Source organism: Oryctolagus cuniculus, chromosome 16, assembly GCF_964237555.1.
Source record: "Oryctolagus cuniculus chromosome 16, mOryCun1.1, whole genome shotgun sequence".
Classification (NCBI taxonomy): domain Eukaryota; kingdom Metazoa; phylum Chordata; class Mammalia; order Lagomorpha; family Leporidae; genus Oryctolagus; species Oryctolagus cuniculus.
This window is the reverse complement of record NC_091447.1, coordinates 70,620,969-70,634,843: the sequence shown is the minus strand read 5'-3', so window position 1 is coordinate 70,634,843 and position 13,875 is coordinate 70,620,969. Positions and strand designations below refer to the sequence as shown.

The window sequence follows — 13,875 nt, the reverse complement described above, 5'->3', positions numbered from 1 at the left end:
ATAGAGAAAAATAAGGCCTCCCCACAACATGGCAATGAGAGAGCTTGGATTCGGTCTGCCTGATTAGGGAGGCGGTGAGCACCTGCGGGCGGCTAGCAGCTTATGCGCTGCAGGACACCAAAGACAGGCACGAATCAACATCAATAAGTCTCCCCACAATACGGCAATGAGAAGGCTCGGATTCGGTTTGCCTGATTGGTAGGGCTTGTAAGCACCTGCAGGCAGTTCTAGCAGAGCAGATCATGCACTGCAGGGCACCAAACACAGGCACACATCAGCGCCTAAAAACCTCCTCACAACATGGCGAAGAGAGGACCCAGATTCGGTTTGCCTGATTGGTAGGGCTGTAAGCACCTGTGGGCAACTCTAGCAAGCAGAGCAGAGTGTGTGCTGCGGAGCACCGAAGACAGGTGCGTATCAATGCCAAAAAATAAAAAGAAAGGGGGAACTGTGGGGAGCAACTCGGACTAGACTAAGTTACTGGAATTAAGACTTATTCTATGCATCTGCTCTCCCACAATATGGTGCTGGGAGAGGAGTAACCAGCTTCTACACAGCTGCCTCTCACCAACTTGACAAGCTGCAGGAGCTGCTTCTGATTGGAGAAGAGCAGCATGCTCGGCGTGTGGGTAGCAGAGTTGGGATTGGTGGAAGAGGACTATAAAGGAGGAGAGAGAAAACATGCACCAGGAACATCTAAGGGGAACATCCGGATAACATCTGAGCAGCCCCCGAGAGAGCCAGCCAGCGGTGTGCTGCTACCCCACGGAAGTGGGGAAAGTGGCAGGGGGTACCGCCCTTCCATGGAGGTGGAAGGATCGGCAGCCAACCCGGGAAGAACCAGCAGCAAACCTGGGAAGGGCTGAGCAGACGAAAGAACAGCTCAGGGTCCTGTGTCGTTCCTCAACAAAGAGGGGGAGCGACATTGGAATTAGAAAATTAATATAGAAGCAAGATTTTTTCCCTATGATTATGCTTTCTGTTGCTAGGCAGATTACAAACTAAGCTGCACCTTATAGAAAGAAAATAATATGCACACAGAATGCAATCCCAATCTTTGATGAGAGCAGATATAATCAGGAGTACAGATGCTGATGTCTTTTGAAGATCTGGCTGTAGGATTCAGCTAGGAAGAGTGGCAGCATGTGGACAACGCTAGTAGGACCCTGTAGAGGGATGTGATGCTGAGAACTACAGTCTTTGGGTGAGGAAAACTCACCACAGTCTTTGGGTGAGTGAAACTCCCTTGAAATGGACCACTTTATTCACATTTGACAAATAAATGGACACCTTGCAAGGTTTTGGGCTGGGTAGGTTTAGGAATTGAGTCCGTGAAGGGTGAGCAGAGCATTTAAATGGGCACTTTTGCTGGGGCTGGCACTGTGGCACAGTGGGTTAAAGCCCTGGCTTGAAGTGCTGGCATCCTATATGGGCACTGGTCCAGCAGCTCCTCTTCCAATCCAGCTCTCTGCTATGGCCTGCGGTAGCAGTAGAAGAAGGCCCAAGTCCTTGGGCCCCTGGACCCTTGTGGGAGACCCAAAAGAAGCTCCTAGCTCCTGGCTTCGGATTGGCACAGCTCTGGCCATTGTGGCCACCTGGGAAGTGAACCAGTGGATGTAAGACCTCTCTCTCTGTCTCGACCTCTCTCTGTAACTCTGTCTTTCCAATAAATAAAATAAATCCTTAAAAAATAAATTGGCACTTTTGCTGCATAAATTCTAGGACCAAATATTGTCCTTCAGCACTCTAACTTACTGATTTACAAAACCAGCATCATTTTCTAGGAGCAGGGTATTACAGCACCAAATGCCAGGAGGTCTTCAAGCTGGAGCAAGGAGAAGAGCCCTGTGTGGTGGCAAAATCCATCAATCAGAGCCTCTCAGGTCAGTCAACACACAATGGGCAGGGAGGCCGGGACTAAAAGAACTGCAGAAAGAACTCAGCAGATGATGACTGTGTAGAGCTCTTATCACTAATTTTTCCCCATCCCTGCTCTGAGAACAGCTGGTACCATGCACCAGACACAGGGATTCTGCGGTCTCCAAGGAATGCTGCCATGTGTATGTTCATCTACTTGCTTTTCTGCTCTTAGTGAATATTATCTTAGATTTTTACCAAAAATTCAATCAATTTCTGGCTCTAATAAGGCTGTTTTCTAGATTAGACAGAGCCCTTACATTCTACCTTGTCCTTGTCTCTACTTTTTTAAGGTAAACAAATTTCATGTATTTCATGAGTGTATGCATTTCATATATGCAGATTTAGGAACATAGTGATTCTTCATCTCCTGCCCTTCCTCCTGTCCACTCTCCCACCTGTTCCTCCTCCCTTCCTCTCTTATTTCTGTACAATTTTTACAATGATCCATTTTCAGTTTACTTTATACTCATAAGATTAACCCTACACTAAGAGTTCAGCAAATAGTAAGAGGGAAAAAGCCCATTTCCTCCACAGCATCCTGGGTTCTACTACACACCTGGCTTCTTTTTAGACATCCATTTATGTATTTGTTACTTCTTTCAATGCTTATTAGCTGGAAAGTCATAGGCACTGGTTTCTTACTAGTTACAGAGACTGAACTCCTAACTCGTGCTTTCAGCCAGGCAAAGGCATTGTGTTGCCTAAATCTGAGGACTGCACCAGTGAATGAGAACTAACTCCTTCTCCCTCTCCCTCTCCCTCTCCTTCTCCCTCTCCCTCTCCCTCCGTCCCTCTCTCTCTCATGTTTCTCTGTCTTTTCTCTCTCTCTCTCGGTCGCTGATTCTCAAATAAATATGTAAGAAAAAATAATACACTGTTGGCAATAATTGAGAAGTAAACCAGTGGATGGGTTCTGGTTTCCTATGTGCTACTCTCTGGATCTCAAATCAAGAGTAGGAAAGAAGTAAAAATAACAGCAAAAGATGCCTCTGTATTATGACATCAGAAATTGAGACACTAAGCAAAAGGAAATTGGTGGTGCTAAAAATAACTGAGAGAATCAGGAGAATATGGTTACCAAGGCTACATGAATCCATGGATTCTCAGTGAATCACTGACAGTTTTTTGGGAGGGGAGATTGTACTTAAAGTTTTCCTTCAAGGACTGGCACTGTGGTTCAGTGGTTTAAAGCCCCAGCCTGTAGTGCCTGCATCCCATATGAGTGGTGGTTCAAATTCCAGCTGCTCTAATTCTGATCCAGCTCTCTGCTATGGCCTGGGAAAGCAGTAGAGGATGGCCCAAGTCCTTGGTCCACCCTCCCCCATGCCTCTCTTCTCTCAGGGTGTAATTATACTTTCAAATAAATAAATAAATCTCTTTTTTGACAGGCAGAGTGGATAGTGTGAGAGAGAGACAGAGAGAAAGGTCTTCCTTTTGCCATTGTTTCACCCTCCAATGGCCGCCACGGCTGGTGCACTGTGGCCGGTGCATCACGCTGATCCAAAGGCAGGAGCCAGGTGCTTCTCCTGGTCTCCCAGGGGTGCAGGGCCCAAGCACTTGGGCCATCCTCCACTCCTTCCCAGGCCACAGCAGAGAGCTGGCCTGGAAGAGGGGCAACCAGGACAGAATCTGGCGCCCCGACCGGGACTAGAACCCGGTGTGCCAGCGCCGCAGGGTGGAGGATTAGTCTATTGAGCCACGGCGCCAGCCAATAAATAAATCTTAGAAAAACTTTCCTATTCTGGGGATTAAAAACCTCAACAATAGTTAAGGTTAAGTCTGCTTTTGGGGTCCTTTGATCTTCTAGTATCTGGATGTACATGTCTCTTTCAAGACCTAGGAAATCCTCAACTACTTTTTTAAAGATTTATTTATATGAAAGGCAGAGTTACAGAGATGGAGAGGCAGAGGCACAGATAGAGAAGCTTCTGCCTGTTGGTTCACTCCCCCAAATGGCCACAATATCTGCAGCTGCGCCAGTCTGAAGCCAGCAGCCAGGAGCTTCCTCTTGGTCTCCCATGTGGCTGTATGGGCCCAAGGACTTGGGCCATCCTCCACTGCTTTCCCAAGTGCATTAGCAGGGAGCAGGATTGGAAATGGAGCAGCCAGCTCTCAAGCCAGCACCCATATGGGATGCTGGCACTGCAGGCAGCAGCTTAACCCACTATGCCACAGTGAAATCCCCCTCAACTATTATTTTCTTTAGCAGGTTCTCAATGCCTCTTCTCTTTTCCTTCATGTATACCTGTAATTTGAATATAATGGTATTCCAAATTTCGTATAGACTTTTAAAATTCTTTCCTGTTTATTTTTGTTTGATTGAGTTGTCTTGTCCTCAAAGTCTGAAACTCTTTCCTCCACTTGGTCTCTTCTGCTGTTAAAGGTCTCAATTGTATTTTTAATTTCACTGATTGAAGATTTCATCTCTAAAATTTCTACCTGGTTCTCCTTAATGATTTCTATCTACTTAGTGATATTTTCATTATGCCATTTATTGATTTCTTCATTTCTTTAACCTATCTGTATGCTCTTGCATTGCATTGAGTTTTCTGACAATCTTTCTTTTGAATTCTATTTCTGACATTCCATGGATTTCCCTTACTTCAGAATCTAATTCTGGAGAACCATTGTGATTTTTGGGGGGCCACATGTACCTTGCTTCTTCAAGTCTCCTGTCCCTATGCTGACACCTGTGCGTCTGGTGTGATTATCTTTTTTTAACGGAGTGGATGTTATTGGTAGAGCTTATGGTTTAGCAAGAACAGAGATATCAGAGCGTGACTGGCTGTTGCAGCCATTTAGGGAGTGAACCAGTGGATGGACCCTATTTCTCTCCATCTCTAACTGTAACTCTGCCACTCAAATAAATAAAATCTTCAAAAGGTGGGTGTCACTGTGGCATAGTGGATAAAGCGGCCACCTGCAGTGCCGACATCTGATATGGGCACCAGTTCTGATCCTGGCTTCTCCACTTCTGATCCAACTCTCTGCTATGTCCTGGGAAGGCAGTAGAAAACCGCCCAATTCCTTGGGCATGTGCACCCATGTGGGAGACCCAGAAGAAGCTCCTGCCTCCTGGCTTCTGGCCTGGTTCCAGCCATTGTGGCCAATTGGGGAGTGAACTGGTGGATGGAAGAACTTTCTCTCTCTCTCTCTCTCTCTCTCTCAGCCTCTGCCTCTGCCTCTGCCTCTTTCTAACTGTCTCAAATAAATAAATAAATACTTTTTTTACAGGCAGAGTGGACAGTGAGAGAGAGACAGAGAGAAAGGTCTTCCTTTTGTCGTTGGTTCACCCTCTGATGGCCGCTGCGGCCGGCACACTGTGGCCCGCACACCGCACTGACCCAAAGGAAGGAGCCAGGTGCTTCTCCTGGTCTCCCATGGGGTGCAGGGCCCAAGCACTTGGGCCATCCTCCACTGCACTCCCTGGCCACAGCAGAGAGCTGGCCTGGAAGAGGGGCAACCGGGACAGAATCCGGTGCCCTGACCAGAACTCGAACCCGGTGTGCCAGTGCCACAAGGCAGAGGATTAGCCTATTAAGCCATGGCACTGGCTTAAATAAATAAATCTTAAGAAAATAAAAAGAAAAAAAAAACAGGCAATTGAAAGACTCCAGTGAGTCCTTAGGGCAGTGAAATATGCAAGTACCCATGACCTTCCCTGCCTGCATGGTGGAGGAGATGGTTGAAAGGAGAGACTCCTTTCCTACCTCTCCTGTTCCAGAAAGGGCCAACAGTAAAGTTTTGGATCACAATAGCCTGAGCTCCCCCCCACACCCCTAGTCTACCACATTCCCTCTCTTGTGACAGACATTCCCAGCTCTACTAGTACATGAACAAAACTATGATCACTCTGGAGAAGATCCTAAGGTTGAGCAGAAGGTCAAGGTAAAAACTGAGAAGGCAGGAGGAGTGAAAAAGCAGGACTGCCCCAGCCCTTGGGCCTATCAGTCTTGTGTACATCTTCTTCCTGTTCCATGGGGAATGAAGGGTGATTGGTCTGAGAACATTCTTAGGGGCTTTTCTGATGTTTTGTCTGGAAGAAATCAGAAACTTCTATAATCAAAAAAATTTCACAATATTCCATGATGATTCCAACTGGAATCAAGGGATTCCCCCCCTCCCCCAGGGCCTTTGAAATGTTGGTGTGTCACTTGCGCCACCCTGTCAAATGCACAGGGTGCAGGACTGCAACTCTGAAGAGGCAAACAGGTCTCCCAGGTTCTGAAGAACTTTGACTCACCTGTGTATTCTGATTCCTACAAGTCCATGTGAGCTAACCCAACTCATCTTGCACATGTGCAAAGTCACATGAATGTAGCTTTTTTTTTTTTGACAGGCAGAGTGGACAGTGAGAGAGAAAGAGACAGAGAGAAAGGTCTTCCTTTGCCGTTGGTTCACCCTCCAATGGCCGCCGCGGCCGGCGCACCGCGCTGATCCGATGGCAGGAGCCAGGAGCCAGGTGCTTTTCCTGGTCTCCCATGGGGTGCAGGGCCCAAGCACCTGGGCCATCCTCCACTGCACTCCCTGGCCACAGCAGAGAGCTGGCCTGGAAGAGGGGCAACCGGGACAGAATCCGGCGCCCCGACCGGGACTAGAACCCGGTGTGCCGGCGCCGCTAGGCAGAGGATTAGCCTAGTGAGCTGCGGCGCCGGCCCTCATGAATGTAGCTTTTGAGACAAGTGTCCATCTCTCAGTGGCCTATGAAAATTCAACATCAACATATGCATATTCCCTTGTTGACTTTATTGGGTTCTTTTTTGATTTAACTTGGATTTTCACTGAGTCCTTTTACCTACTCACCAGTAGAAAAGTTATGCACACAAGCCTACCGACCTCAAAAGTAGTAACTCAGGGAAAAGCCCTGTGGTGTAGCAGATAAAGCTGCCGCCTACAGTGCCAGCATCTGATATGGGTGCTGGGTTGAGTCCTGGATGCTCCACTTCCAATGCAGCTCTCTGTTATGGCCTGGGCCAGGCCCAGCCATATGGAGCCTCTCGTGGGGGTCAGATGCGGGCTACCCATGAGGCCACTGCTGGTCGCCACCACCTGTGCTAGTGCAGCTGTGCCAGCCCCATGCCAGTGATGCCCATCCTGTGGCAGGTGCGCTCCTTCCATGGCCCGCACACCAGCTGCCTGCACGCGGCCTGTGGGCCCATGTGCACCTATTACCTGGTACGCACCAAGTAACAGAACTTTGAGGTGTACCTGAAGACGCGCTGGCTGTATGGCCTCATCCGCTTCCTGCTCTACTTCAGCTGCAGCCTGCTCACCGCCGCGCTCTGGTGCGCGCTGGCCAAGCTCTTCTGCCTGCAGTACCTGGGCGTGTGCGCACTGTTCTGCTTCCAGTTCCAGCTGTCGCTGCTGCTGCTGCTGATGCTGCTGCTGCTGCTGGGCCGCCGGCGCCTGGACTTCAGGCTGCTCAATGAGCTGCTGGTCTATGCCACCCACGTCACCATGCTGCTGGTCCGGGGGCTGGGCTGGTGTTTCCTGGTCTTCGTGGACATGTAAAGCCCACACCGTGGGGGATGCCGGGTGCCAGCCAAGGGAGGTGCCCGCTGCCGCCCCGAACCTGCCCCAGCCACTGAGAAACCCGGGGGTGTCCAGCTGGGCAGGAAGGGGGCCCAGACCCCCTGCTGACGCCCCTGCCGCGAGGGCGCACTGGTCCCCAGGTGCTGGGCGGCCGGCACCCGTGTTGAGGATGGCAAGTCAGCCCCAGGCAGAGCCCCCACTTCCGCTGCACACAATCTTTTGCAGTAAACTTCACTGTCTCCTTGAGGCTTTGTTTTCTGCTAATTCGCTCGCGGTATCGGAACCCCCCTGCTGAGGGCACAGGGTGACAGGAGGGGTGCGGCTGTCCTCCCCCCGCTCAAACCCCGCCGCCCCATCTCCAGTTCCTGGTCAATTCTTTATGATGTGAACCTCTTTCTCTCTGTCTAATTCTGCCTCTCTGTAACTCTGTCTTTCAGGTACATAAATAAAATCTTTAAATAAAAAGCAGTAACTAACTCAGAGAGAGACTTGGTGTTAGACATTCTAGTGCAAGACCTGAAAATGAAGCAACTACTTTCTACTGAAATTCAACAGACCCCAAAATAGAAATCCACATGCCAATTCTACCTGCCCATGAGTTCTCAGCACTGGTACCACTTTATCACTGTTGTTTTCCAAAGGACCCTTATATATGTAAGTTACTGAATACCTCTGTGCCCATTTTGTCTCATATTGTGCATAAAATTTGCAGTTTACAACATTTTCACATTTTAACCACAATTCTTCATTACCCACGGGTCACTGATATGCAAATAGGCTAGTTTATATTTTTCCATGATTCTCTAGTAAGTTACAGACCAGGATACTAATAAGCCTTCTAACATCAACAATAGTGCTGACACTATGTGGTAGCAGCTCCTAAGTCTAAGAAATCAGGCCCTGCCAGCGCTGTGGCTCACTTGGCTAACCCTCCACCTGTGCGCCGTCACCAGGGTTCTAGTCCCGAATGGGGCACCGGATTCTATCATGGTTGCTCATCCTCCAGTCCAGCTCTCTGCTGTGGCCCAGGAAGGCAGTGGAGGATGGCTCAAGTGCTTGGGACCCTGCACCCACATGGGAGACCAGGAGGAAACACCTGGCACATGGCTTTGGATTGGCACAGCACACCAGTTGCAGCACCAGCCATAGTGGCCATAGTGAACCAATGGAGAAGGAAGACTTTTCTCTGTATCTCTCTCTCTCTCTATCTCTCTCACCGTCTAACTGCCAGTCAAAAAATAAAATCAAAAGTAAACAAACAAATAAATAAATCAGGTGCTTTCCATTGCTTTCCAGATTTTTAGTTTTTCACTATAAAGTAAGCCACACACACACACACAAACACACACACACGCACAGTATAGTTACCAAAAAGGCAGTCCCACAGTATATTTCGAAAAAGGGTTTCTACTGCTTAAACACCACTAAACCAAACTTTTGTTGCTGTAGTCTCCCACATATTTAAAGTTCCTATATTTTTCCTCTCCCTGAACTGTTACTTACAGATTTATACTTGATAACCCAAAAGAATTATACCAGTATGCTTCAGATGTTATTTTTCCAAGTTCTGAAGTATAAAAAATACTATTTAAAATATTTTTATCCTTATTGGGACATTTATACATCCATATATATCATAGAATAATATTTGGCCATATGATGAACCAGAATAATCCTTGAGTTTTAGATACACTTAATTTGAGAGCCCTAAATGACCACTTGACTTTAAGAATTTGTTTTGCACTATATTACATTGACTTAAATAAATGAATTCTGCATGTTATTAGAATACTACTATGCAGAAGTAATAAGTCAGCACATAATTATGTTGCTAATTATAGGTTGATAACTGTAAGTGAGCATATGCAGAGATGAGGAAGTCTAAGTATCATATTTATGGGTATTTGGCCAATGGTTAACAAACCAGCTAGGATGCCTGAATCTGAAGTCAGGACACCTGGATTTGATTTTTGCATGAGGCTCCTGATTCCAAAATCTTATTTTTTAAAGATTTATTTTGTAGAATTGAGAGGTAGTGTTACAGACAATGAGAGGGAGAGAAAGAGAGAAAGGTCTTCCTTTCCTTGGTTCACTCCACAAATGGCCGCAATGGCTGGAGCTGTGCTGATCAGAACCCAGGAGCCAGGAGCCCTTCCCAGACTACCACATGGGTTCAGGGGCCCAAGGACTTGAGACATATTCTACTGCTTTAACAGGCCACAGCATACAGCTGGATTGGAAGAGGAGTACCCGGGATTGGAACCATTGCCTATAAGGGATGTGGATCCCACTTGTGGAGGATTAACCTACTGTGTCACAGCACCAGCCCCTCAAATTTTTATGACTTAAGGACTCGAGCCATCTTCTACTGCTTTCCCAGGCCATAGCAGAGAGCTGGTTAGGAAGAGGAGCACATGAGACTAGAAAGGCACCTATTTGGGATGTGGGTGCCATGGCACCAGGCTCCAAATTATGACTGTGTACTCTGAGAGTTGGGAGGTGATGGCTGAAGTAGTTGACTCCCTTTCAAACATAGAGAAGACCAAAACTGTTCAACTGGCACGTGGATACTTTGTGACTCAGCATTGGCCAATGCAATGTCTCTAGCTCACCAAATCTCAAATCATCACAAAAAAAAGAGGAAAGAAAGAGTATCTTCTGTTTAACATTATTCAAATTATTTTGAAAAATGGAAACTACGATGGACAGTTTTCAGAATCCCCAGTGGGTATAATTATCCTAATCTTCTATCCCTCATCTGGATGTCATTTCTATATAATGCAGTTACTAATCCATTCATGAAAACATTTATCAATGTAAGCATTAAATAGATGCACATATCTATATCTACTCATGAATATTCCAATCAATAAAAGCAGTCCCAAGAAAGAATTCCAGAAGTTTGAAGCAGTTAAAGAAGCAGTAGTTGGAGCAGACATGAAGGTGCAGCAGGTGAAACTGCCACAAGAGACAATGGCACCCATATTCAAGTGCCATTTGGAGTCCTGGAAACTCTGCATCTCACCCAGCTTCTTGCTAATGCACATAAGAATGAGGCGGTTCATGATCCTAGTCCTTGAGTCCTTGCCTCTGCCACACAAGTCAGAGACCTGGAAAAAGTTCCAGGTTCCCGGATCCCGCCTGGCCCAGTGCAAGTTGCTGAAGGAATCTGGGAAAGTGAACCAGCAGATGTAAGATCTCTCACTCTCTCACTCTTCCATTGAAGTAAATGAATATCTTATAAAGTAAGAAAAAGTGCTACAAAGAAAACTATCTAAGAATAATATCAGAAAGAAATGAACATCCTATTTGGATCTGCCCACTCTAGTTTTATCATTTAAACATAGAGAAAAAAATGTATAGATATATAATGAGTTACAACTAGATTATTTTTCAGGTTTAATCAAATAAAGTAAATTTGTCATTATTTCCTTTTCTCACAGAAAATTTTCATGATGTCAACATTTTTCCAATGACTGGTTTGGCCACTCCTTCCCTTGAAAGGAAAATAATATGACTTCAGGAAGCAATTTTTTGATTCACTTGTTTACCCACTCACTCAGGAAAGTAACACTTACTGGGACTATCAAGGAACAGTCACAATCCTAAGAGAAGCCAAAAGGAAGAAAGCTTGATTTTACCCTATATTCAAGTGGAGGAACAGATGGAGGAAAACCACAAGAGCAAAGTCAACTATCAGTTCCCCTCAGACCTGGAAACAAAGATATCAACTCCCACCGCTCTTATTTCATGGAGTATTGGAAGCCTAATCAAGAGCATATAGAAAAAGAGGAAGCAGGAGTCAGACATGGGGCTGTCACTCAAGGGGGGCAGGACAAAGCAGGGCTGAACTCCCAGAGGGGTGGGACAAAGTAAGGCAGTCACTCCCAGAAGGGCGGGCCAAAGCAGGGCTGTCACTACCAGGGGATATGACAAAGCAGGGCTGCCATTCCCTGAGGGGGGCGGGATACAGTATAGCTTTCACTGCCAGAGGGGCAGGACAAAGCAGGACTGCCATAACCAGAGGGGTGGGACAAAGCAGGGCTTCCACACCCAGAGGGCCTGGACAAAGCAAGACTGCCACAGCCACAGGTCCTGGACAAAGCAGGGCTGTAACTCTGAGAGGGGCTGGACAATGCAGGGCTCTCACTAACAGGGTGTAGGATAAAGAAAAAAAAAGAAAAAGAGAAAAAAAAGTCATCAAAATTTCATAGGAGGAAAGCCAAAAGTCCATGTTTGCAGATGACATGATTCGACCCTCGGAAACACCTCCACAGCCCATCAAAAAGCTGTGAAAACAAGCTGGCACTGTGGCTCAATAGGCTTATCCCCCGCCTAGCAGGTCTGCCACACCGGCTTCTAGTCCCAGTTGGGGTGCCGGATTCTGTCCCAGTTGCCACTCTTTCAGGCCAGCTCTCTGCTATGCCCAGGAGTGCAGTGGAGGATGACCCAAGTGCTTGGGCCCTGCACCCCATGGGAGACCAGGAGAAGCACCTGGCTCTTGTCTTTGGATCAGTGTGGTGTGCCGGCCACAGTGCCATTGGAGGGTGAACCAATGGCAAAAGGAAGACCTTTCTCTCTGTCTCTCTCTCACTGTCCACTCTGTGTGGAAAAAAAAAAAAGGCTTTGAAAACGGATGAACTATTCAAGGAGGAGTTAGGTCAGGTAGTCAGTACTTAAGGTGGTCTCGGGCCGCTCCACCCATGCTGACAGACCCCAGACTGGGATTTCATCCTACCCACCATTTTCACACCTGATCCCCCTTCCAGCCACCTCTCACTGACTCAGAGGCCTGAGGAACCTGTGGAAGCTGTTTTCAGCCACAACCCAAGGGCTCAGGCCGCTTCTCTGAGCTCCCAGTAACTGCTGCCAAGCAATGCCTGAACACACAACTGCGCATGTGTGCCTGGCTTGCGAGCTCTGTGGGCTGCGCACAGAAGCCTGGTGGCCAGGAGTGCTCAGTCCACATGTGCAGGGGGAATTGGAGGACTTGGGTTGCTTTCCAAGGTCAGTGGGACTTGACTAAACATTGGTGATGTTTTGGGAAAGTGGTCCCTGCAGTCCGGCATGACTAAGCTGGTGCAGTGTCAGGACGCTGAAGGTGTCATGCAGAGTCAACTCCCTTGAAACCCTCTCTCGGAATCACCTGATCCCAAAGTGGATTCCCCCTCCAGATCCCCTGGGGTCCTAGTCTGTTGCCATGGGAATGCAAGAAAGGAAGCCATGATTTCTCACTAACACGTTGTATAGATACCACAAAGGCAGTCACACATTTCCTTTCCAGAAACGATTTCCACTGCTGATACACTACTAAACCAAACTTTTGTTCCTATCTACCTTTCACTTCACATCAGTAAAATTATTTTTAAAACTCTAACCAGTGATTATCCGTCCATCAGGGTACCGAGTTGATATCATTCTCCTCCTCTTTTCCTAACCCTCATCTGGTTGTCACGTCTATAAAAAGTTGTTACTTATCCACTCGTGAAAACATTTATTACTGTGAATGTTAAATTGATTCACGCACGTATCCTCTATTCATGAATATTCCAATACATACAAGCAGTACTAAGAAAGACTTCCAGAAGTTTGAAGCAGTTAAAGAAGCAGAAGTTGCAGCAGGTGTGAAGGTGCAGCAGGTAAAGCTGCCACAAGAGACAATGGCATCCATATCCAAGTGCCACTGGGAGTCCTGGAAACTCTGCATCTAACCCAGCTTCTTGCTAATGCACATGAGAATGAGGTGGTTCCTGATCCGAGTCTTTGAGTCCCTGCCACCACCACCCACGTATGGGCCCTGAATAGAGCTCCAGGTTCCCAGATCTGCCTGGCCCAGCCCAAGTTCTTGAAGGAATCTGTTAGAGGGAACCAGCAGATGTGAGATCTCTCACTCTTTCCCTCTCTCACTCTTCCATTGAAGTAACTAAATGTCTGAGAAAATGAGAAAAATGCTACAAAGAATAATTTCAAGAAGAATTTTTAAGAAGTGAACATCCTATTTGTATCTGACCACTAGAGCAAAATCATCTATCAGTTCCCCCTCAGACCTGGAAGCAGACTAAGATAATTATTTAGAATATTGAATGGAACCTATTTGTATTTAAAAATTGTTTGAAAGCTAAATTTAACTGATATTTCTGCTAATCTGGCAGTCCTAATGAAAAGGAGTGAGCCATGGCAAGGCAAGCTGTCAAGGAAAACATCAAAGAAAAGCTCATATCCTCTATGGACACTGCTTCTCCTCTTCATTTATGCTCCCACGTCCTTCATCCTGTGGATCTGCCCTGGCTCCCCAATCATGGCTTACCCTCAGGAGGATGGTCTGGGGAAGGGTAAGTTGGGAGAGACCCTAAGGCAGGTTCACAATATATAATGGATTTCAGTTTGACTTTGCCACCAACTAATTGAGCCCATATCGCACCT

The 13,875-nt window shown here is 47.0% G+C and overlaps 1 pseudogene; it reads left to right on the top strand.

Annotated features, from left to right (window-relative positions):
• Positions 1–6,996: 6,996 nt before the first annotated feature.
• Positions 6,997–7,431, top strand: LOC127489159 (transmembrane protein 250-like; annotated as a pseudogene).
• Positions 7,432–13,875: the final 6,444 nt, after the last annotated feature.